The 26,002-nt window shown below is 46.3% G+C and overlaps 1 long non-coding RNA gene across 2 annotated transcripts in view; it reads right to left on the reverse strand.

Annotated features, from left to right (window-relative positions):
• Positions 1-274: 274 nt before the first annotated feature.
• The window catches only part of LOC112237097, a 42,953-nt gene continuing 17,225 nt past the window's right edge, over positions 275-26,002 (reverse strand). Inside the window, exons 4-5 of one of the 2 annotated variants that reach the window (XR_006083279.1) lie at positions 3,395-3,468; positions 275-2,453 (exon numbers count right to left, since the gene is read on the reverse strand). This is a non-coding gene — a long non-coding RNA (uncharacterized LOC112237097). Of the gene's footprint in view, positions 2,521-3,394; positions 3,469-26,002 lie in introns of both variants that reach the window. The other variant, XR_006083278.1, reaches the window with a different exon arrangement.

A 26,002-nucleotide genomic window follows, 5' to 3' on the forward strand; every position in this document is an offset into this window, starting at 1 on the left:
AATGCGAGCAGCAGCCTGGTTAATTAACGGCACTTGGCAGACCCCTTTCAGAGGGAGGGGGGCATATTATTTAATAATTAAAACCTGCCGTCTCTCGTTTTTAACCTCATCAGTTCCGTTCGGAACGACCAGAAAAAATAAAAGACAGAAAACGGTGTGGCCAAGATAATTACCTAATCAAATATGACAGACATAGCTAATTCAGGCTAATTCTCAGCAAGGCTCCCGAAATCGCTAATGACAAGAGAGAAAAGATCATTACCGCAAGGTACATAAGGAGCGCTATTAGAAAAATGACCAAAAACATGGCAATTTATTTACAACTTTGATTCGTTATCCATTTAATCCTAGAAGTTCTTTAATAAAAATGGTAAAAGGCTAAACAGATGGTCATAGAAAAGAGTGGAAAGGCAAGACAGGACAGGAGAGTTGGTATCTGCTGGTGTGAAAGTGTGTTAGTTTAGAGAGAGAAAGAGAGAAAGGGACAGAGAGGGTGGAGAGAGAGAGGGAGGGTGAAAAGGGGAGGAGAAGGGTAGATAGAAAAAGGGGTGGGAGGTGGTTGCAGGAGGACTTTGATTATTTATAACAAAATGCCATTGCAACATCCTGCGGTGGGATCAGACAGCAAAACGTCAACTGCGATCAGCTATAGTCCAATAAGCAGCCTGAGATCCTTCCCAGCGTACAGTGGGGTAGGGGCACTGCTCACTCACGTCTATAACACTACACTACACCAGAGCTGCTGGCTGCAGGGCTGGCTATCTCTCTGCTCCTCTACTAGCGCTAGCCAACGTGGAGGCTAGCTAGGGCAAGGTAGAGGCACAGGCGGTGCCAGGCAGAAGGGGGCGCGGGCGCAGGGCGCGACACACAGCTAGCCAGCCTATGGGAGATCTAAAGAGCAATTCATCAGCTTTTAGAGTCAATTAACCCGTATGTTAATTAATGTCAAGCCTATAGAACAAAAGGGGGCTCGGGGGTGTGGGGCTAAGAGAGTAGAACGAGGGGAGGGTAAGAGAGGAAGAGACAGAAGAGAGGGGGCGGGCGAGTGAGAGAAACAAGCAGCGAATGCAGATGATGGCAGAGAGAAGCTGGCACAGTGCCATCCATTCAGTGGTAGCGCCAGGGCGGACTCGCGTTCGCTCTCGGGGGTAGGTGGCTAGATGTAGACAGGGAGACAGAAGGACCCCCGCCTGATTTGGCAGCTAGTGCCATGCCAGGGGAGGGACTTTTTTGGGGGAGTGTGGGTGTTTTACAAATAGTAGAAGTTTGAGTGCGGATGCGGATGGGGTTCTGGAGACAAGGCTCAATGTCAAGTCAATGCCACCGCAGAGGAGAAGAGGAGAACATCTGCTGCCCCAGATTACAGAAGAAAGGAGCCTTCTGACGATGGGAAGAGAAGAGCGGTGCACCTGGAGGAATTTCAGGGGACACCTTGGGGGTTGTGATGGAGCGCTTGGCATAGCATGGTGGCAAGGAGTGGGGGGAGGAGGTATCGGTTTGAAAACAAAAAACAAAAGATGATAGGTGGCCCACAGCGCAGGATGCTAGGGGGATGGCGAAGGAGCCAGGGACAAGGGGAGATGAAGGAAATGGGCTCTGCCACAAGGGACTGGTGGGGTAAGTCGAAATTCGAGAACAACCAACACAGAGAAACTTGCAGCTTGTGGTGTTGTCCTAGAGACGACTGAGGGGTGGGACAAAAAGAAGCGCCCCCCTCTCTCTCTCTCTCTCTCTCTCTCTCGCTCTCCCTTCTCAAGCACAACCCCTGTGCCAGGCAACCAGCCAGGCAGCGTACGCCATGCCAACCTGCTCATCGACAGTCGCGGCGCACCCTAGGAAAACACAGGAGATGAAAAGGCACCATGTCTTTTTCATATGGAAGGTGGCGTTTACGGATTTGCGGGAAAGTCACCGCTTCTGAGGATGCCCGAGGAGCGCGGTGATTCGATACCCACGATCTTCGAGAGGTGTACCAGCGGGAACGCGGTGGCATCTGTCGCGGAAAAATGGAAGGGGGCGAGAGATGGTACACAACGATCAAGAGCAAATCAACACGATTGGGCATCCGTCGCGGGTTGCTTGGCAAATATGAAGAAAGCCAAGTGCAAACAAAGACCATCAAGTGCTTCAAATGACCAATTAGAACAACAAAAGTTTGCTCTGTTAATTAGCGCGACGGACGAAATGAAAGGAACGGGAAAGATTACAAACAAAACAAAGAGGGGAAAAACAAGACAAAACAAATCAAGCTGTTCTGTGGGGAGGGGAGGGTGTGAAGCTGGTGCCTGTTTTTGTGCCAACCCCCCCACCCCCCTCCTCCTCCTCTAACACACCATTTTCATCCAGCTCTCATCAATCCGGCCGGCAGCCACTGCGATGAGGAATGTCTACCATGGGCACTGCTGCCTGCCTCCATGCCGCAGACCCTGCCATTCTGCCAATCGCCTGCCTGCCTGCCAGCCACAAGAGAGGAGGGAGGAAGAAAGGACCTGAGGGACTGTGCCAACGTCTCAACAGCAGCTGTTTACAAAGACACACACACAAAAAGAAAAAAACGGAAAACATGAGGACGCATACTAATGAACCGCCAACACATTATAATCAGCGGACAGACAGGAATTAATTTACTTTTCTCTCTGCGTTCGTTTAAATAGTTTTTGTTTTCGCGAGAGAAAAACTTATCGCACATCATGGTTTCCTCCAGGTGTGTGGGATTTATGCGTGACAGGAACAACTTCTTGAAAAAAGGAAAAAAGAAAAGGCAAAAACAGAAAGCATGAAAATCTACTTCAGCAGCAAGCTAAGCTATGCCAGAGAGGCAGGCAGGCGTGTGTGTGTGTGTGTGTGTGTGTGTGTGTGTGTGTGTGTGTGTGTGTGTGTGTGTGTGTGTGTGTGTGTGTGTGTGTGTGTGTGTGTGTGTGTGTGTGTGAGATTTATCTACATTCACAGCAATCACCAGGGAGATGAATGGCTCAGGCTGTAGGCTCTATACAGCATCCACCAGTATGGGAACCAGACTGAGGCGAGGGGATGCCACACAGACAACAGACATGCTGGAACTCAGTGGAGGGGGCAGGGGCACAGGAGGCAGGGGGACAGGAGCAGCAGTCCCGGCCACAGACACACACACTGGTGGGGTGGGGAGGGGAGGAGATACCCTACCCCAGCCAGCCTGCCTGCAGCTCCGCCAGGCGGGGGTAGGGGGGCCGTGGGAACACTTTCGGCACCCCCTCACCCACGCTTTTTAGTTTGCCCCCTCCTTGCCAACCAACCAAAGGAACTACAAAACTCCACCCTTCCAGTGTTTTTATTGGTGTAAAGTGGAAGGGTAAACTATGAGGAACCGATGCAGAAGGGGTACCAAACAGTTCGGGTCACGGGTCTTGGTACTTACGGGGACCGGAAAAACGTTGCCGTGGTTCCCACGAGGTCCACTGGCATCAGGCACAGAGCCAAGGATCGGCGCCGCTGCAAACAGACAGGTTGGAGGGTTTCGTTAAGTTCACTAATTGCACCGGAGTAATTATAACAATTAGCAAGGAAGAAATCAACATCAGCCATTGGTCATCACAAATGGATATCCCAAACTTTTTTTTCCCTCTTGCTGGATTTTTGTTGGACAACAGGGCACGGTTGTGGAATATGAATAATTGAAGAAGCCATCCAAAGGGAGGGATTATAAGATCTTTGTGCTTCATACATTGCCTTGGCATACACCACCAAGATGTCAGAGCCAGGCTGCCACCAGTAAGGAAAGGCTGGTATGGATGGTGGCATCTTTTTGGGCATCTAAGCTGCGGTCGCTTAAACCTGCGATCCAAATACACACAATTAACGGTTTAATTCGTAATTCTGTTGTGTTTTTTCCCGTAACCTTCACGGCGGAACGCGTGTGGATATTATAATCTTTTGGAGCTAATGAGGTTTGGATGATCGGCCTTTTATTTAATTCCAAGGGGGATGTTAATTGCGCCACGTCTTCATTACACAAATGGATTACCAAAAAAAGAGAGCTCGCAGCAGAGCAGGAGAGAGAAAGGGGGGAAATTGAGAGAGAGGGAGAGATTGAGAAAGGGGGGATATTTTCCTTCCTTCTATAATAAGACAGCATTCAAATAATGCAACACTACTCGCAAACAAGCAGAGAAAAGCTCCTGCAATGCTTGGCAATGCTAGTCTCTTCAAGTGCTATCCTGGAAAACCTGGTCTCTGCCTCCTCTCCTTTCCTCTCTGCTCTCTACAGCTCCAGTCCTCAGCTCTGGGGACTTTGCCTTCACTTCTCTGGATGTGGATCTTACAAAACAGGAGTGAGAATATACCCTGCCTGGAATTTAATTTCTCTCAATTGGATATTATTAGTGTTCTCCTATAATTAGTATTGAGCTTTGTTCCAGTGGTGTCTGTCGTTGGCGCCGGGCGAAGCGGAATGGAGAGGAGACAACAGACACTGTGGCGGGCACAGGCTAATGTCCTCTGTGCTTAATCATCCTTCAGCAGAATGGTTTTATGCATATTTCATTTGCATATCATTAAATCGCTAAGGCACATTGGCAACTGGCAGCGGAGAGCGAGGGAGTGGAAATGGAGGAGCCCAAAGTGTAAAAAAAGGAAAGAGCGACTCATTATGCGATGGCAATCTTCAAAGCCGTGTGCCTGCTATTCCAGCAACCTGCCAATTGGTTTTAATTGAACGTTAATTAAAAAAGTGGGCGCGCTCAACCTTTCCAACTCGGATTAATTGAGTGTCTTCCAATCTGTGCAGCAAGGACTCGTCATACATACAGTATATGTGTGTGTGTATGTAAATTATGTGGATATCTATGGTTATAGTAAATTATTACAGGGCGACTTGAAAAAAAAATGTAATCCCTGTAATTACAGCACCTTTTCACGGAATGGATTTTTCCCCCACTTTTTTTCGCAGACGACTTAGTGGAGAACAAATCGCAAATATGTATTCTGTGATCTCTGGATATCATTAATACAACAAAATCATGTTGACGAGGAAGCGGGCATTTTACTCTTAATTATAGTTGACCTGCTGTAATGGTTTAACATTCTCTACTTGGGAAGGTGGCAGCTGCTGCTGGCAGCGGGCGGGCAGCGCCAGCGAGTCGGGTTGTGGGACCAGGGACCAGGGGAGCTGAAACCTGGTGACTCGGGGCACAGAGATAAGCAGGGAAATCGCTGGGGGCATTCTGTCGCAACCCTTCACCATGTCCTTGGGAAAAGACAAAACCAACCCAACTGCCCAAATATGCCCCCCCCCCGTCTGAAAAATAAATGTTGTGTAATTTATGCGCAAATTAATATGCTTGCCTGGACTCTGATTGCCTGTATTGAATCATTACAGGCGATTAATCCATTGTTTCTGATTCCAGAATGTCCCCTCCTCCCACCCCCCCTCTGTCTGGTGCACTGTCCTTTTGTGATTGGACACAAGGGGTGCATTGTTGGCTCCCAAAATACACACACACACACACACAATTAATTAAGGCGTACAGATTGTGGACCGTTTCTGTTTCCCCCACCGTCTGTTTCAGTTCAACATAAAAAACAATCGTGGGACTTTGCTAAAGATGTTTATTTGTATTATTTTTTATTTCACACACTCTCCTGTCAATTTTCAGCATGATAATCTTTTTTTTTAAACTAATAATAAAATATATATCTCTTTTTTTTTTTTTTAATTTTATCATAAATCCAGTTAAAGTTACAAAGAATGTTGAGGCCTTTAAACCTAAATAAAGGAGGATCTGATCGTCGCTGCGTCGTTTAATTCAAAAGAAACGGCGTAACTCCAGGTAAAATAAGCCCCGTGCAGAGAGAGCAGCGCCCGCCTGGCTCGGCTAATTGTGGATGCCCATATTTCCAGACTTCCTGGCTAGGTCCGTCCCCTTGCGAGGCAAATCCCCTCAGGCCATATGCAGGAATATTAAAATGAAGCGAGCTTCACGCGCCGCACAATTAGCCATGTTTAGTAATTTGAGTAATGAGAGCCGGAGGGGTAGTATGGGCGGAGGGGCGGTACGGCGGGGAGCAAGCTGGCAGGAGAAGCCCGGCGCAGCATAGCGGGTATCAGCCTGGCGCTCTGCAGCCGCAGCACATGCAGATGTCGCTGTAGTTCTTCCAAAAGCTTTCCACCAGCCAGCCAAGAGGGAGGGGAGGTAACGAGGTTCTCGTTTGGCATCACACACACCTCCGCCGTATGTTTTAAGGAGTCATGAGTGTGTGTGAGGGAGGAGTGTGTGGGAATGAGGCTGGCAGCTGGGGGCGGAGGAGTTAAGATGAGTGAGGGTGGGGCTGATGAGTAAGAGGTAGGGGATCCCTGTATGGAGGAATGTGGACATAAATAATAGTGGTGAAACGTGGGCAAGGTAAAAACCGAACCGACAGGATGACTGTGTGCTACTGAGCGTGTCACATGGTGTAGGCATTATGCAGAGTGCTCATATTAATATGCATAAGGGGCCTCTTTATTATGCAGCAGGCGCGGTGCGACAAGGGGGTAATATTGGTACGCTGTGTAGAGCAGCTATTCTCTGGTTACAGTCTGGGAATGTTATCTTTCTCTGAACAAACATAGCCCTCACTTCCAAATGTGTAATTATCACGCATATCCATGGCGTTCCATCTGAAAAGAAAACAAAACTCAAGTGGTGGTGATTTCTACCGCAGTGTCCGATTGACTGGCATGTTATGACCTGCCCCCGCCCACCCATACCCTCCTCCTACAACCCCCCCCCACCCCTTACTAGTCCTTCCATTTCATCATTTGGGAGGCACATAATTTGGGAGGCACACGCATCTCAGTGCTAGAGGCGTCATTACAGACCGTGGTTTAATCCCGGGCTGTATCACAACTGGCCGTGATCGAGAGTCCCATAGGACGGCGCACAATTGGCCCAGTGTCGTCCGGGTTAGGGGAGGGTTTGGTCGGGGTAGGTCATCATTGTAAAATAAGAATTTGTTCTTAACTGACTTGCCTAGTAATTTTTTTTTTTTTTTAAGTGAGGTGGTAGGGTCCAGATTTCATGAGACTGGTTTCCCTGGCAAACAACATCAAACAAAACAAACCAAGCAACCTCATGGGACCCCATAAAATATGGAGCAATAACCCATGAGAAAGACTGATAGTCAGACAGAAAAGCCTTCTTACACAGGGGGACGGCACATACAGCCTGGCACAACAAGCCAGTGTGGTCACCATAGTGGGTGCAGAATGATGGGGTAGTGCCAGTGGCTGGCAGGCAGGCAGGGTTTAGGGAGCTTTTAGTCATTCTACCCTCCAACATCACTTGACCTTGAGAGAGGAGGTCATCTTGCTGTAAAAGTACCACCAGAGCAGAGCAGCCAGTCCCCCTATCCCAGAGCCCCTTGGTCATTAGTCACCTGCTGCAGCACAGAGAGGCCAGGCATGGCACAGTGCATGGGGACGGGGACAGAGACACTACAGCCTGGTTTCAGTGGTACGTACAGTGGGGCAAAAAAGTATTTAGTCAGCCACCAATTGTGCAGGTTCTCGTACTTAAAAAGATGAGAGAGGCCTGTAATTTTCATCATAGGTACACTTCAACTATGACAGACAAAATGAGAAAAGAAATCCAGAAAATCACATTGTAGGATTTTTAATGAATTTATTTGCAAATTATGGTGGAAAATAAGTATTTGGTCAATAACTAAAGTTTATCTCAATACTTTGTTATATACCCTTTGTTGGCAATGACAGAGGTCAAACGTTTTCTGTAAATCTTCACAAGGTTTTCACACACTGTTGTTGGTATTTTGACCCATTCCTCCATGCAGATCTCCTCTAGAGCAGTGATGTTTTGGGGCTGTTGCTGGGCAACATGGACTTTCAACTCCCTCCAAAGATTTTCTATGGGGTTGAGATCTGGAGACTGGCTAGGCCACTCCAGGACCTTGAAATGCTTCTTACGAAGCCACTCCTTCGTTGCATGGGCGGTGTGTTTGGGATCATTGTCATGCTCATAGACCCAGCCACGTTTCATTTTCAATGCCCTTGCTGATGGAAGGAGGTTTTCACTCAAAATCTCACAATACATGGCCCCATTCATTCTTTCCTTTACACGGATCAGTCGTCCTGGTCCCTTTGCAGAAAAACAGCCCCAAAGCATGATGTTTCCACCCCCATGCTTCACAGTAGGTATGGTGTTCTTTGGATGCAACGCAGCATTCTTTGTCCTCCAAACACGACGAGTTGAGTTTTTAACAAAAAGTTATATTTTGGTTTCACCTGACCATATGACATTCTCCCAATCTTCTTCTGGATCATCCAAATAATCTCTAGCAAACTTCAGACGGGCCTGGACATGTACTGGCTTAAGCAGGGGGACACGTCTGGCACTGCAGGATTTGAGTCCCTGGCGGCGTAGTGTGTTACTGATGGTAGGCTTTGTTACTTTGGTCCCAGCTCTCTGCAGGTCATTCACTAGGTCCCCCCGTGTGGTTCTGGGATTTTTGCTCACCGTTCTTGTGATCATTTTGACCCCACGGGGTGAGATCTTGCGTGGAGCCCCAGATCGAGGGAGATTATCAGTGGTCTTGTATGTCTTCCATTTCCTAATAATTGCTCCCACAGTTGATTTCTTCAAACCAAGCTGCTTACCTATTGCAGATTCAGTCTTCCCAGCCTGGTGCAGGTCTACAATTTTGTTTCTGGTGTCCTTTGACAGCTCTTTGGTCTTGGCCATAGTGGAGTTTGGAGTATGACTGTTTGAGGTTGTGGACAGGTGTCCTTTATACTGATAACTAGTTCAAACAGGTGCCATTAATACAGGTAACGAGTGGAGGACAGAGGAGCCTCTTAAAGAAGAAGTTACAGGTCTGTGAGAGCCAGAAATCTTGCTTGTTTGTAGTTGACCAAATACTTATTTTCCACCATAATTTGCGAATAAATTCATTAAATATCCTACAATGTGATTTTCTGGATTTTTTTCTCATTTTGTCTGCCATAGTTGAAGTGTACCTATGATGAAAATTACAGGCCTCTCTCATCTTTTTACGTCGGAGAACTTGCACAATTGGTGGCTGACTAAATACTTTTTTGCCCCACTGTATATACTGTACCAAACTTTAGATGAAAAGTCTAGAAGATTCTATCATTGGTAAATAACTTAGTTAGCAGATGGCTTGTGTTCACCTGGGATGTGGCCAAAGTGACCAGAGAGACATACTGCTGCCTGGTCACTTCAAATACAACTATCAGATGACCTAACCTATAATGAAGAGTAGTTTCCTCCTCCTCTACCAGATTTAATAAAGCCTAATAAATTATTTATTAATGAATTAAATAACTATTATATATGAGACATGGGTAGGCAGGCATAGTCTCTAAATAGCCTAGCTATCATGTGCTTAAATCCATCCAGTGCACTATTGTTCCATTGTGAATAGGGTTGACACACTGACACCTAAAGCACATTTCAGGTGACTTGCACCGTGGGGCTCGTCACCATGTGTAGCCCAGTCAGCCGGCCACAGAGGTTTACAGCCTCAAGGCCTCTACAGTAAACGTACAGCTGCATGTATCTGTGCTACCATTAAAGAAGTGACAATGTGACTATATCCTCCCAGTGACTGATGACCATTCACAACCAGACAGGCCTTCTCAGGTATCAGGCTCTGTCCCTGGCTCAACACTGTTACTTCAGGACTCTCACTCTTCTTCAGGCTAACCTTGTTCAACACTGTTAATAATGGCTGTAGAGGTTGTTGGGATCAGTGGGCCTTAGCAGGGTCAAATGTTACGTGGTCAGTCTGCCTTACATCCAGGGGAGTCCCCCCACAACAACCCACAGCCTCTAGCCTCCTAGACCTGGATTTCCCAGAATACGTTGTGGGAATCATTGGGACAGAGTCACTGTGTCACCATCTGTAATTCAATGCCATCTGTAATTCACAGGGGCTGAAAGAGAAATCGGTGGATATTAAAATAAGCAAATTAGCATGAGCATTAGGCAGCAGGTAAGCATGCTTGATGTTATTGAGTGAGAGTGTCTGCACCTCAAATAGACTGATACACTCAGATGCTCTCCAGCACAACCCAAAGAGCCCTCGACAACCCTCCTCCACCATGCCTGTAGTGTTAATACACACAGCTAAACGGAACTCCTGGTTTACTAACCACTCTTCTCTTCTCCCTCATTTTCTCTCTGACTAATGAGTGTTCGTTAGGCCAAACAGGGGCACTGGAACCTCACCTAAACATTTCCTCAGCAGCACCGCTTCACCTTGTGGCCTCTCACACTATGCCGTGCGGCTACGGGGAACGCTGCCTACTGTTAAATCTGCACCCCTGTGTGTCTGCTGCAGCTCAGGCCCAGCTGAGAGCTAACACTATCTCTTGAACCGCTGCCCAGTCCAGGTCTGCACATTACTTGGTTCCTGGTAATTCTATCAGATTAGTATTAATACGGTGTCACTGAGGCGATCGAGGTGACCCGCACTGTCTCACTGGCTTAATATAAACTAGCGTGAAGGTCAACTGTCAATCATCTGGCACAATATGATAATAAGCCTTTAAAGTTGGGTAGAGGATGTTATTAGCAGAACGACCAAATGACTGTCATAACCGTGGAGCTGCATAGGGGTGCATTTACAGATGAGGCTGGGGAGGGTCTGATTCAGACTCCATTCCTCTGCTAGAACAGTATGAGAAATTATCCTGAAATGCATGTTGCATCCTCAACATCAACAGAGAGCAATAGATATCCCTGAACTGGGCCCTCATACAGTACAAGCTAGTATTCATACTGGAAGTTGTAACTCGTACAGTAGACTATCTATACTTAGCAACATCTCAACTCCCCATCTGGTCTTAATGAGTGACTGGGAGGGAGGCCTAGTGAAAATGATCTTGGACTAGCAGGAGGTGGTGTACAGTAGTAGTCAGCTGACCATGGACGTGCTACAGCAGCAGAGCAGTGCTTACAGCAGAGTGGTTGTCAGAGAGAGATATAAATATAGACACCGTGACATCACAGCTTGACTATACTGGCTGGCCCCATGTGAAGCTGCTGCCTGCCCTCTTCACTGGGAATAGACTCCCTGAGAGGAGGTGTACAGTACACACAGGCTGACTGAAGGGGAGGAAGAAAGGAGAGCCTGGTAGAAGTACTACCTGAATGTCCATCCTCTGTCTGTGTGCCCAGTGAGAAGGTGACAGAGAGATAGTGTGTGTGTGTGTGTGTGTGTGTGTGTGTGTGTGTGTGTGTGTGTGTGTGTGTGTGTGTGTGTGTGTGTGTGTGTGTGTGTGTGAGAGCTAAGAAGACAGCAGCTGGGAGGATATGAGAGGCCTGACATGGTCTCTGATCAGGCCTAAGAGAGAGAGCAAGGGAGAGAGAGAGAGAAACTGAGTGTCTGTGCTGAATCCCATAGGGCCTGAACCGGGCGGCTGGCAGGGGAGCCATTACACGCGTGTCTCTGACAGCTCACTCTCTCATTACAGCAGCAGGCTGCCTGTAGTCCCCATGCTGCTGCTGCTACTGTACTGTACAATCTCATCTACCACTACTACTGTCTCCTCCTATACATACTCATCATCACAGCTTCAGCCACCACTACTAATCCCACTGTCTACTACGGACTCCCCAACTCACCTCCACCACAGCTTTTACAACCACCACAACCCCATGCCATGGATTCTTTCTATGGTGTCTATGATCTCTCTCTGGTATAAAGCTGCCAAATAGAATCTACCTCACCCCCTGACTACGTGTGCCTTGGCTCATAGACACACCTAGGCTACATCCTCCCATCATGGCTGTTTCAGTCAATGGAAATGCTGATTTTACTTGGCCATATTCTCTCTGTCATTGACACCCAACAGCTGCCAGAGGCCCAGTGCAGCGCTGCATGCTGGCCAGCCAGAGTCCATCCCAGAGGTGAGCCTAACCCTGGCCTAATGGATCTACTGCAGCCCTGATCTAATAAGACCTAATAATAATGGAGTCCTGCCGAAATACTCAGCCGCTCAAACCGACACGGGAAGCACTCCAAGTTACGTGTTGCACAGATTTTACAGTTCCTGTCAGGAGAACCCTGTCGGCAGAGAACTCCCCATGAGATGAGAAAAAGGCAAGAGGGCCGCTCATAAGAATAGACTTAGGCTGGGAGACGCATAGCAATATGACCTCTGCTGGCTGAGAAAAAAATTTGCTGCCTCCACAGTTTACTGCTAAAGGGCAATGACAGACTTAATTGGATCGAAAGAGACATTTCTTCCGGTTTTTTTTGGCAAATCCCGCGGCTGAGGTTAGAGAAACTGCTCAAAAGAGGTAGCCAACTTAAACAAAGGCTCTCTGAGGCACACAGACCTGCATCTGTAGCTGTTTAAGCACTATACGCATGAGGCCCTGGTTGAACACTGCTCGAATCATTCATACAAGGCCACAGCGCAAATAAAACTAACATGTACTACTCCGAGCTGTCCTCCGTCCAACCCAAACCTTTTTAAACTCGGCATTGTAATGAAAAAAAAAAATTGCACGCATATAAAATTCCTCAATATAAAGCCAAACACCAAAGATAAGAACCACACACAATCCCTACAGCTGTGGCAGTCTACAGGCCAGCCATGTTGAACTTGAGAATCCGACCTAGAATAACACTTTCACGCCACAGTGAAATATATGGCCACCTTTACTGGGAAACACTGCTTTTACAGCAGTGTAGCCTACCTGACACCTGAGTGGGTGTGAGTGCATGTGTGTGCGTGCAAGTAATGTCCTTCCTACTGCAGGGAATCATGTTCATATGCACTCATAAAGAGAGTAGCATAGCTGGGTGAAGCTGCAGTAACTTAGCTACTAACCCTCCCCTTGCTAGTGGAGTTGGACTGTAACTCCAGCAGTTGTTCCTCTCTCATGTCCAGTCTTTTATACTGACTGGCACAAAAGATGCCATAGAGGACCTTGAAGACCTCTTTCCTCATTCCTCGTCCCAAAGGCCAAAAGCATGAACCCTTTTTTCAGTGCCAATCTGGAGCATTACGCCGATGGCAGCGAGAACAAACAGAAGAAATGTGCCTTTTACAACTAACACCGCTATTATTCCATTTTGATTTCTCCATACTTTATGGATTTGCCTTCTTTGCGTCCCGGCTCAGAGGAAACGGTTCATTAAAAAGGAATGTCTATTTTTCCTATTCTTTTTTTTAATGTGGTGGACAGGGATATTAGCCAATCCCTCTGTTCAGCAAGTGAAAGGCCAGACATCCTCCTGGTTGACTGCTGCTGCTCTCTGGTCATGCTGGCTTCATTAGAGCCAGATTCCTGCCATCACAAAGAGACCATGCATATCACAGAGACCAGCAGACCAGGAGGATCGGGAGGCAGGGGAGACTGAGGGGGAGACAGGATAGAAAGATGGGGGAGTAAGGAGAGAAAGAGGGATGAAGGGTGGAGGTTTACGAGAGAGTAATAGTGGGTACCAAAGTGGGTGATGGAGAATGAGAGGTAACTAATTGAACTTGAGGGGGTGGAGAGATGAATGAGAGAAATAAACAGGAATGAAGTCTGTGGAAAGATAGAGTTAAGAAGAGAGATAACAAATGGTTAATGACCAGATCCACAGGCTTTCCCAAGCATTGATCCACGTCCTAACGCCCGTCCCCTCACAAGCACAGACACACACACACTGAATCATGTTCCTCCACCCCAATGTGATGATGAGTATGGTCTATAAATCAATACGTAGTGAGGAAAGACAAAGGCCACCGACAACTTGTTGAGAGCCCCACCACATCCACTCTGGGTGGGGCCTAGTTGATTTGTTAATGGTACATAATAAAGCCCATTTTCACCAGGCATGTTAAATCATACACCAGCGGCCCCTTTGTGGGCATTGAAGCAAAACAAAGACCTTTAATACAGAAGTCCACTGCTTATTCTTTAAGCCCTCCTTCCAAAGCTCGCCACTGAATTGGATTTTCTCAGCACTGTTTTCTAATTTGAAACATCCATCATTCATTATTAAAGAAAGAGAAGAAAGAGAAGGCTTGCCTTCGGCAGCTCTAGCAACCCCAACACCTCCCCCCATGCAACACTTTTCAGCAGCCTTAGCCCTTCACTGCAGTTAACTTTACTTTCTCCATCTCTGCAGAGCTGGTCAAGGTAATGACACGTAAATATGGTGTGGCTGTTTGACTGGTGAGCAGCGGGTGCTGAAACGGTGATTCAGGCAGTGTGTGTGTGTTGTGATGGATATGCCACGGCTGCCAGACAGTAGGTGAGTGGTAGCTGTGAATGGCTCATACAGAAACAGAAGGCGGTGGTGCGTTTCTCCAAAACCCCAGGAAATCCTTGGCGTTAATAAAAGCCCCTCTGTGTCCTTCAGTAATCCTGTTCTGTATTATCACCACGCTGCAGCTAAATGTTGCAATTAGCCCACCCTTTTTCATGCAAATCAACTTGACAGCCCCACAATCAGTCGGTTACGCCAGCTCTCGCTCTCCCTCCTCTCTCCCTTGCTCCTCTCTCCCTGCTCCCTCGCTCTCTCCCACCTCTCTCCTCTCTCCCTGCTCCCTCGCTCTCTCCCTCCTCTCTCCCTGCTCCCTCGCTCTCTCCCTGCTCCCTCGCTCTCTCCCTGCTCCCTCGCTCTCTCCCTCCCTGCTCCCTCGCTCTCTCCCTACTCCCCGCTCTATCCCTCCTCTATCCCTGCTCACTCGCTCTCTCCCACCTCTCTCCCTGTTCCCTCCTCTCTCCCTGCTCCCTCGCTCTCTCCCTCCTCTCTCGCTCTCACTGCTCCCTCGCTCTCTCCCTGCTCCCTCGCTCTCTCCCTGGTCCCTCGCTCTCTCCCTGCTCCCTCGCTCTCTCCCTGCTCCCTCGCTCTCTGTTACCTCCTCTCTCCCTGCTCTCTCGCTCTCTCTCTGCTCGCTCGCTCTCTCTCTGCTCGCTCTCTCCCTCTCTCCCGGCTCCCTTGCTCTCTTTGGCATTTGCGGCGGTCGCCACATTTCCATTATGTATAATATCAGTTTGGAATATGCATGGCTCAACGCCGGGCCGCGTGTTGATTAGTGCAACATTACATATGTTAAGTCCAAAAGGGAGTCATTTTCCTCACTCATGCTCCAGTGCACCTCTATGGTCAGCCCGAAAATACAACTGGGCTCATGTTAATAAGCATAAGCTGCTCCCAACAAACATGGGAGAGGGGGGGTGAAGAAGGGGGGCGTTGGGGTGCTTTGGGGCTTTCAATGGTTCATGTGAGCATTGGGCTACATGCTGTGTGGCCTGCACAAAACAAACAGTGCTCAACATTAGTGTTTTACAAGTGCAGCCAGTTCTCTATTGTATATCCTCTATTGTATATGTTCCTGTGTGGGGTCTGAGCTGCACAATGGATCCCAGGGCCCCCCCATCCAACCCCCCATTTCTAAGAGCCACCATTTAGGAGCTATGCAGCAGCCCTGCTAGTAGTGACAGGTGGCTACTCCCTCCTGGCGCTGAGGCTATGGATCTAACGCACGCGCAGGCACGCGCACACACACACGTCAGTTCAGCGCCCTGCTTTCCATAAGCTTCAATGTTGTAAATATACGTATACATGTCCCCATAAACAATGATGCATGTACTGTTGTAAAGGCACCATGCTTTGTTGCAATTTGGTCATTGGAGGAGTCCCATCACAGAACTGCATGGGTGTGTGCTGGCATGATGGATGGATGCGGTTTGATTATCATTAAAAAGTAATTTACAAGACAAATAGGGACTAGCTTTTCAAATTATGGTTACTTTATTGCTCATTTGGGTTTGGAGACAAAATGTAGTGTGAACAACCGGCCGTTAGCTTGCCTTGGAGATTACTACAGAGCTGTACAGGATGATAGGTCAGCACCGTGAGCAGGTGGGCTGAGGTTCTGGGAGGTGGAGGAAGTGGGCAGGGAGGTCAGTGGGGCCGTCTCTAGCTAGCACCAGGGACGCTGTGCCCTTGTGTGCAAGGCCAGAAAAGGCCATTTAGTCTCATGGTGGTGCTGCTTCATTAACATGCTGCCCTTCTAAGAAAACTCTCAAAATTCATCTCTTCAAGTCCTTAACAAAGTACAGAGGTGGATGGGGAGCCAGCCGGCAGAATAACAGGGAAATAACCAAGTGATCTTTTTTTTTCTGAGGGTCAAGTAAATTAAAGCTGACAGAAATAACATCGGGGAGAATTTAAAAGAAGATGGGGGAAAACGAAGGATGGATGAGAGAGACAGAGAGGGAGGGAGAAGTGCTGCAAGATGGGTCTCTGTGCCTTTAAGCAGAAGTCTCAATCTCATGTAGTTTTGTTCCTTAAAAGGAAATCAGAAGGCTTAGCTGAGGCATTGCCTTGAAAGTCATGAATAAACATCAGATTGCTTTTCTGCGCATACATCACAAGAAGACACTACCTAATGGAGGACTCCTCCTCACCCTCCGACACATGAAAAGGCAGTGAAATTACCCACCAAACCATGCCGCGTGGCTCTAAAATGGACCGCTGAGGGAGGGAGGGAGGGAGGGAGGGAGGGAGGGAGGGAGGGAGGGAGGGAGGGAGGGAGGGAGGGAGGGGGCAGAAGAGTGGAGAGGAATCCTTTAATAAAATGGCTCCCCAAGATAACCATCTTTCTAAGCTTCGGAGCGCTCTATGTTCGTGACAGAAAATAAATCAAATAATATATACTTGCTACAAAAATCATTTACAATGAGAAGAATTCAGAACTGCTTTGCATCTCGGGCCAAAGCCATTTCTCCATTTCTCCACTCTCCTTTGTCATCAATGTTCCGTCCTCATCATTTCTGCTTGTGTTGATTCTGCCGCCACATTAAGGAGCAGTTGCCATTTCAGAGCGGCCATTTAACAAAGCAAAAGAGTATTATTCTGGGCCTCTAAAGGAAATTAAATTGCATTTATCAGTGTGTCTCTACTCTGAGAGGGAGAGTGAACGTGTTATGAGGAGCGGAGCGGTTGACTGGCTGCAGTAAAATGTCATCTCTCTCCACACTGGGCCCACTGATAAGAGCAGGTGCCTGGTTCACACTGTGTAGCCACACAAAATGGACACGCTGCAGAGGAGAGAGACCTGCCTGGGAGAGAGGGACAGACAGAGAGAGAGGAGGAGGAAAGAGGAGGAGAGGGAGATAGACAGAGAGAGAGAGGAGAGAGGAGGAGAGGGAGATAGACAGAGAGAGAGAGGAGGAGAGAGGAGGAGAGGGAGAAAGACAGAGAGAGAGGAGAGCGAGAAAGACAGAGAGAGGAGGAGAGAGGAGGAGAGGGAGAAAGACAGAGACAGAGGAGGAGAGGGAGAAAGACAGAGAGAGAGAGGAGGAGAGGGAGAAAGACAGAGAGAGGAGAGAGGAGGAGAGGGAGATAGACAGAGAGAGAGAGGAGGAGAGGGAGATAGACAGAGAGAGAGAGGAGGAGAGAGGAGGAGAGGGAGATAGACAGAGAGAGAGAGGAGGAGAGAGGAGGAGAGGGAGATAGACAGAGAGAGAGAGGAGGAGAGAGGAGGAGAGGGAGATAGACAGAGAGAGAGAGGAGGAGAGAGGAGGAGAGGGAGATAGACAGAGAGAGAGAGGAGGAGAGAGGAGGAGAGGGAGATAGACAGAGAGAGAGAGGAGGAGAGAGGAGGAGAGGGAGATAGACAGAGAGAGAGAGAGGAGGAGAGAGGAGGAGAGGGAGATAGACAGAGAGAGAGAGGAGGAGAGAGGAGGAGAGGGAGATAGACAGAGAGAGAGAGGAGGAGAGGGAGAAAGACAGAGAGAGAGGAGAGGGAGAAAGACAGAGAGAGAGGAGAGGGAGAAAGACAGAGAGAGGAGGAGAGAGGAGAGGGAGAAAGACAGAGACAGAGGAGGAGAGGGAGAAAGACAGAGAGAGAGAGGAGGAGAGGGAGAAAGACAGAGAGAGAGAGGAGGAGAGGGGAGGAGAGGGAGAAAGACAGAGAGAGGAGGAGAGAGGGGGAGAGAGGAGGAGAGGAAGAAAAGACAGAGAGAGGAGGGAGCAGGTAAGAGAGGAGGGGGGTAATGGAGGAGACAGATAAATACAGTGACAGAGACAGACACAGCGGTAGTACAATGAAAAAGTGATAATGAGAGAGAGAACAAGAAAGATAGATGGACTGACACCAGACATGAAGAGAAGGAATATAGACTCTACACAGCTCAGCTATGACCTATAGGCCCCATGAGTGTCATTGACAGTCTACACATGATATCAGGCTCTGACTAGCAACTCTATACAAGCAGATTCACTGAAGTTCACATCAGCAGTAGATAAGCCAGCATTAGTATTTTGTAAAAGGATAGGCTTACCTCACTATCATTCAGCTCTAATAACATCTTAACACAATTCAATTATCATGATAGAAACAAATACCTATTCAGATGAATAAATATTCAAACCATATGTTGAAATACAGTTGAAGTCAGAAATGTACATACACTTAACTTGTTTTTCAACCACTCCACACATTTCTTGTTAACAAACTATAGTTTTGGCAAGTCGGTTAGGACATCTACTTTGTGCATGAAACAAGCAATTTTTCCAACAACTGTTTAAAAACAGATTATTACACTTATAATTCACTGTATCACAATTCCAGTGGGTCAGAAGTTTACAGACACTAAGTTGACTGTACCTTTAAACAACTTGGAAAATTCCAGAAAATGATGTCATGGCTTTAGAATCTTCTGCTAGGCTAATTGACATCATTTGAGTAAATTGGAGTTGTACCTGTGGATGTATTTCAAGACCTACCTTCAAAATCACTGCCTCTTTGCTTGACATCATGGGAAAATCAAAAGAAAAATCAGCCAAGACATCAGAAAACAAATTGTAGACCTCCACAAGTCTTGTTCATCCTTGGGAGCAATTTCCTAAACGCCTGAAGGTACCATGTTCATCTGTACAAACAATAATACGCAAGTATAAACACCATGGGACCACGCAGCCGTCGTACCGCTCAGGAAGGAGACGCGTTCTGTCTCCTAGAGATAAACGTACTTTGGTGCAAAAAGTGCAAATCAATCCCAGAACAACAGCAAAGGACCTTGTGAAGATGCTTGAGGAAACAGGTACAAAAGTACAGTGGGGCAAAAAAGTATTTAGCCAGCCACCAATTGTGCAAGTTCTCCCACTTAAAAAGATGAGAGAGGCCTGTAATTTTCATCTTAGGTACACTTCAACTATGACAGGCAAAATGAGGGAAAAAAATCCAGAAAATCACATTGTAGGATTTTTAATGACTTTATTTGCAAATTATGGTGGAAAATAAGTATTTGGTCACCTACAAACAAGCAAGATTTCTGGCTCTCACAGACCTGTAACTTCTTCTTTAAGAGGCTCCTCTGTCCTCCACTCGTTACCTGTATTAATGGCACCTGTTTGAACTTATTACCAGTATAAAAGACACCTGTCCACAACCTCAAACAGTCACACTCCAAAGGCAATGCTACCAAATACTAATTGAGTGCATGTAAACTTCTGACCCACTGGGAATGTGATGAAATAAATAAAATCACTCTACTATTATTCTGACATTTCACATTCTTAAATAAAGTGGTGATCCTAACTGACCTAAAAAATATTTTAAAAATTAGTAGGATTAAATGTCAGGAATTGTGAAAAACTGAGTTTAAATGTATTTGGCTACGGTGTATGTAAACTTCCGACTTAAACTGTAACAAGTGGCTACTTGATAAAGAAAAGCGCTAATAAATATTAAATTGGGAAACTGTTGAAATGATGTGTCATGAATAATCTGTGGTAGAGGTATGAAAAACTCTTGAGCGTATGCATGTCCACCATTTCCTCCTATATGCAAGTGTGGGTGTATCAGTGTCTGTAGAAAGCCTAGGGCAACTTAAGAGTTAGGACATTTCCACAGAGATCACATGGAAAAGATCCATCAGACAAAGATACTAATTGGTGTGTGTGTGTGTGTGTGTGTACGGACAGGCACAGGGATGTACACCTGGCCAGGCGTGAGAGCAGTGTTGTGCGGCAGAGTGCTGTAATTTCTTTGATCATTTTTAATGGCCGCTCTTTCATGTGGGGCTGCGGCTCACACACAACTCCCTGCAGGTGTCATCTCATTCCTTCAGTTGTGGGATTAGTATGCGGCAGGCAATAAAAAGCCGGGCCATTACATTGTGCAGCGCACATACATAATCTCAACACACCAGGATCATTACCTTTTCAAAGGAGGATATCAGCTCAGGATTCAGAGAGAAAGAAAGAGAGAACAAGAGAAATGGAGAGAGGCAGCAAGAGAGAGAGAGAGAGCTATCAATCAGCATTGGTGATAGGTAGTGTCAGTGTGCACTCACAGAGTGAGTTCCTTCCAAAGCCATGTTGATATTACAGATGGGTAAACTGCTCGGTGTCTGAGAGGAACCTCTGTGGAATAATAACACACTCCTCAATCCACTGTGTGGAGATTCATACATAAATTATTCAGCCATTTCACCTTTGCCTCCATCTTGAATGTGTGTGGGTGACAACTGGAGCTAATCTGATATGATTCTGACAGGGAGACAGAGGCCTACCGCAACCCACCACCATAAAACTGAAACAGAATTAGTCAAACCAACAAAACCATCCATCGCCCCCGACTTCTGAAACTTACCGCAGCACATATGCTTTAGCAATACACAGTAAAACACATTCATACACTGAAATGTAATTCCTACAGTAGGCTCAAAGATGGCCGCCGTCTGTCTTAGCTTGCTGTGGGTGTCCTAACAGGCCTTAGCCCACCATCTCCTCCCATACAAGACCCAGTTTCCTTCGGTTACTGGAAAGCTGTCTATGAGGCATGAGGGAGCGTTCCCTGTGAGCCCCTCACAAACACCCAAACCTGTGTAAGCCTAGCAGACAGGTAAGAGGTCTAACAGCAACTAAAAAGCCATTTTTATGACATGTGAAATCTGTACAGAGCAGTCAACTGTTTCATTATTCATAGTGCTCAGGAGGCCTTCCTTCTCTCTGCTTGTAGAGAAACACAGCCAGCTCCTTTTACCTCAGCAAGCTCATTCAGCTCTATCCTCCAAGGCAGCCCACTGAAACCAGGTGTAATTTACACTCCATCTTTATCTATTTATTTGGATCTCTATAAACCCTGGTCTGTTATGACCATTGGGCAGAGGCAGAGCTTCTCTCCAGGCCTCAGAGTGTCTAGGAGGATAAGCAGGGTTGAACCTGTGAGGCCACAAGGGTTACAGTGAATAGAAAGTGAATGTCTTATCACTTTTTGCTACCTCTAAACATGATGCAATACAACAAAGATCCCATTGTAATGGTCTTCCTCAGATACACTACATCAGATATTCCCTAGGGGTACGTGCAATGTCGTCAGGGGTAGGCCAAAAAATATATATATTCACATTTTCAAACAGTCCATTTATATTTTCCAACGGGGCTATACATTTGGGTTTATTTCTCGACTGAATAGCCTCGTTTCACTGCCAAAAATAAAATCTAGTGTTCAGCGAAATAACAACACAATGTCAAATATAGGTGGCCTAGTCAAATAATTAACATCCAATCACATGAACCGTTGCTCTCTCGCGGGAATTCCACTAACGGTCCGTATGTAGCCAAATGTAGCTGCTGCTCATGTTGATGTCTGTACTGATGGAGAAAAAAAACATGACAGGGAGACATAGTGGAGTGGTAACGCCCGTGCAAGCAGTTGCTCCCGACGCCACTTGGGTACACTGCAGCATCCACCGAGAGGCTCTTGCTGCCAAGGGAATGCCTGACAGCTTGAAAGACGTTTTGGACACTACACTGAAAATGGTTAAATTTATTAAAGCAAGACCCCTGAACTGCAAATGAGAACTTGTTCTCAACTAGCCTACCTGGTTAAATAAAGGTGAAATAAAATGTAAAAAAAATGAACTTGTGTGTATTTTCTGCACTATGCAATGATTAGGGCAGCGACCATGTAACCCTTTTACAACATACAGAAGTGCACTGGTTATCAAGGGGCAAAGTATTGACATGTTTTTTTAAATTGAGAAATGAGCTGAGTGTTCTTCATTGACCATCATTTTCACTTCTCTGACCGCTTGCTTGATGACGAGCTTCTCAGACGACTGACCTATCAGGGTGATGTTTTTCTTGCCTGAATGATCTGAATCTAGGATTACAGGGACTCTCCGCAACTATATTCAATGTGCAGGACAAAATTGAAGCTATGATTAAGAAGTTGGAGCTCTTCTCTGTCTGCATAACAAGGACAACACACAGGTCTTTCCATCATTGTATGATTTTTTTCTGTGCAAATAAACTCAAGCTTACGGACAATGTCAAATGTGATATAGCGAAGCACCTGAGTGAGTTGGGTGCGCAATTACGCAGGTACTTTCCCAAAACAGATGACACAAACAACTGGATTCATTATCCCATCCATGCCCTGCCTCCAGTCCACTTACCGATATCTGAACAAGAGAGCCTCATCGAAATTGCAACAAGCAGTTCTGTGAAAATTCTATTTAATCAGAAGCCACTGCCAGATTTCGGGATTGGGCTGCACTCAAGAGTATCCTGCCTTGGAAAATTGCGCTGTTAAGACACTGATGCCCTTTGCAACCATGTACAGTGGGGCAAAAAAGTATATAGTCAGCCACCAATTGTGCAAGTTCTCCCACTTAAAAAGATGAGAGAGGCCTGTAATTTTCATCATAGGTACACTTCAACTATGACAAACAAAATGAGAATTTTTTTTCCAGAAAATCATATTGTAGGATTTTTAATGCATTTATTTACAAATTATGGTGGAAAATAAGTATTTGGTCAATAACAAAAGTTTATCTCAATACTTTGTTATATACCCTTTGTTGGCAATGACAGAGGTCAAACGTTTTCTGTAAGTTTTCACAAGGTTTTCACACACTGTTGCTGGTATTTTGGCCCATTCCTCCATGCAGATCTCCTCTAGAGCAGTGATGTTTTGGGGCTGTTGCTGGGCAACAGGGACTTTCAACTCCCTCCAAAGATTTTCTATGGGGTTGAGATCTGGAGACTGGCTAGGCCACTCCAGGACCTTGAAATGCTTCTTACGAAGCCACTCCTTCGTTGCCCGGGCGGTGTGTTTGGGATCATTGTCATGCTGAAAGACCCAGCCACGTTTCATCTTCAATGCCCTTGCTGATGGAAGGAGGTTTTCACTCAAAATCTCACGATACATGGCCCCATTCATTCTTTCCTTTACACGGATCAGTCGTCCTGGGCCCTTTGCAGAAAAACAGCCCCAAAGCATGATGTTTCCACCCCCATGCTTCACAGTAGGTATGGTGTTCTTTGGATGCAACGCAGCATTCTTTGTCCTCCAAACACGACAAGTTGAGTTTTTACCAAAAAGTTATATTTTGGTTTCATCTGACCATATGACATTCTCCCAATCTTCTTCTGGATCATCCAAATGCTCTCTAGCGAACTTCAGACGGGCCTGGACATGTACTGGCTTAAGCAGGGGGACACGTCTGGCACTGCAGAATTGCAGAGTCCCTGGCGGCGTAGTGTGTTACTGATGGTAGGCTTTGTTACTTTGGTCCCAGCTCTCTGCAGGTCATTCACTAGGTCCCCCCGTGTGGTTCTGGGATTTTTGTGTGATTTTCATTTTGACCCCACGGGGTGAGATCTTACGTGGAGCCCCAGATCGAGGGAGATTATCAGTGGTCTTGTATGTCTTCCATTTCCTAATAATTGCTCCCACAGTTGATTTCTTCAAACCAAGCTGCTTACCTATTGCAGATTCAGTCTTCCCAGCCTGGTGCAGGTCTACAATTTTGTTTCTGGTGTTCTTTGACAGCTCTTTGGTCTTGGCCATAGTGGAGTTTGGAGTGTGACTGTTTGAGGTTGTGGACAGGTGTCTTTTATACTGATAACAAGTTCAAACAGGTGCCATTAATACAGGTAACGAGTGGAGGACAGAGAAGCCTCATAAAGAAGAAGTTACAGGTCTGTGAGTGCCAGAAATCTTGCTTGTTTGTAGGTGACCAAATACTTATTTTCCACCATAATTTGCAAATAAATTCATTAAAAATCCTACAATGTGATTTTCTAGAGAAAAAAATCTAATTTTGTCTGTCATAGTTGAAGTGTACCTATGATGAACATTACAGGCCTCTCTCATCTTTTAAGTGGGAGAACTTGCACAATTGGTGGCTGACTAAATACTTTTTTGCCCCACTGTAGCTGTAGTCCAAGAATTTGACCAAAATGGTTGCACAATATGACAACCCTACGAAGCCCATTAATAGCCTCTTTCACTACAGTAGATAGAGACCTGAGCTGTAAAATGTCTTACAAATCTCCTTGGACGTGCAAAATGCTGTGTAATGTAGATTTCTGTGTTCTTTGATAGGCGGAGCAGAGGTCTGAAAACGTCTCCAAGTCTACTTAGTGAGAAAGTCTAATGGGTAGTCTACAAAAACTCAGCGCTCCTGTGAACAAGAGCAGAATATTCTCCATATGGAATGAGAGTGAAACTAAATGAAGACTAATATGTCTAAAATAAATGGGAAAATAGGCCCAGGCCAAGGTTTGGATTCTCTATCATGATGACCTTTGGTTATACCTTGTGTGTGTATGTGTTTGTACGTGGGTGTTGAACACAGGTGATCTGCTGGTTGGAAGAGGACCGACCTGACTGCTTTTCCTGTCACAGGTACAACTGCTGGGCCTGAGAGGAGACACTGTAGGGCCAACTGCTGCTATAATCTACACACACATACAAAAACCCACACACAACCAATCCATAACACACACACACACAATGGAGAGTTGTAGACAGTTCCAATGCCTCTTCATGTTCCATGCTGCTTACAATAACTTATAAAATACCCAAACACCTTGTCTTAGAACAGCACAAACATAAGATATCAACAACCATACTACTTGACCTCTCTCCACCTCACATAGTTTAACTGCTCTTCACAGACAAGACCTATCACAGCCTATTGAAATCCTACTTCATCCCTCAGAGCCCCATTTTACTCCGATTAGCTGCAACATCCATCTGTGTGTTGAATTAATACAGAGAGCATGTGAGGGACAACTCAACATCCTGTTTACCTCAACAGAATGAATATGCTCTAGTTCTGGGGGATTCTAAGTACTGTATGATGAATCAGATGAACTCATCTGAAAACGAAAGTGATCTCCCTCAACCCTGCTTCACCCGCCCTACCCAGCCCTGTGGTCAGTCAGTCAGCAGGTACTGGGCAGGGCTGGTCTAGGCTAGGCTACACACAGCTAGGGAGCAGCTGGGTCCAGTTGTTCTGAAGTCCGGGAGGAGAGGAGGGAGTTTGGGATGAACAGATGAATAGATGTTCAGGGGTTTCAGTAAACATCGCCTGATGGTACTCTGGCAGCGTTTACTCTGTTCACTTTGTTTTACAATGGCTTTTTGTCACTGTGGCTCTCCTGAGCCCTGGGTTATTCACTCTCTCTCTGTTATCAGGGCTGATTAGGAGGACTAGGCTGGGCCTGCAGGTTCTCTAACATCCACAGGCAGTAGTCCACAGCAGCCATTACTGTACGGTAAGATAGATGAACAAATGAGTAACATCTAACCAAAAACATTCCAGTAGCATTACAACTCCCAGCTCCAGCCCTAATGTCCAGTACATTTACATTGGAACAACACCTCTCTCCATAAAAACGAGAATGATAAAACAAAGAAAAGTAAACAACAATTGACAGCCTAATGTCACCATACAAGATAAATACATGGTTATTTTAAATGTTTAAAATAAGCTACACTATGCTAGTTTAATGGGGCTGTATTGAAGCTCCATTGCCATAAGCTAGGGTAAAAATGAGTTCATGTATTTCAGTTGTAAAAACATCTTGTCCATACTGACTGATACTGGGATTGTTGGCAGGCAGGCAGTTGATATGATTCCCAAGGTGTACTGGGGAGAGATCCCACTGGTCCGATAAAAGGCCTGCAAACGCTGCTTTCCTCCAGACGTAGGTCTACACTCAACTTTAATTGGCTCCTGGATTGAAG

Source organism: Oncorhynchus tshawytscha, linkage group LG04 (genome assembly GCF_018296145.1).
Source record: "Oncorhynchus tshawytscha isolate Ot180627B linkage group LG04, Otsh_v2.0, whole genome shotgun sequence".
Taxonomy (NCBI): domain Eukaryota; kingdom Metazoa; phylum Chordata; class Actinopteri; order Salmoniformes; family Salmonidae; genus Oncorhynchus; species Oncorhynchus tshawytscha.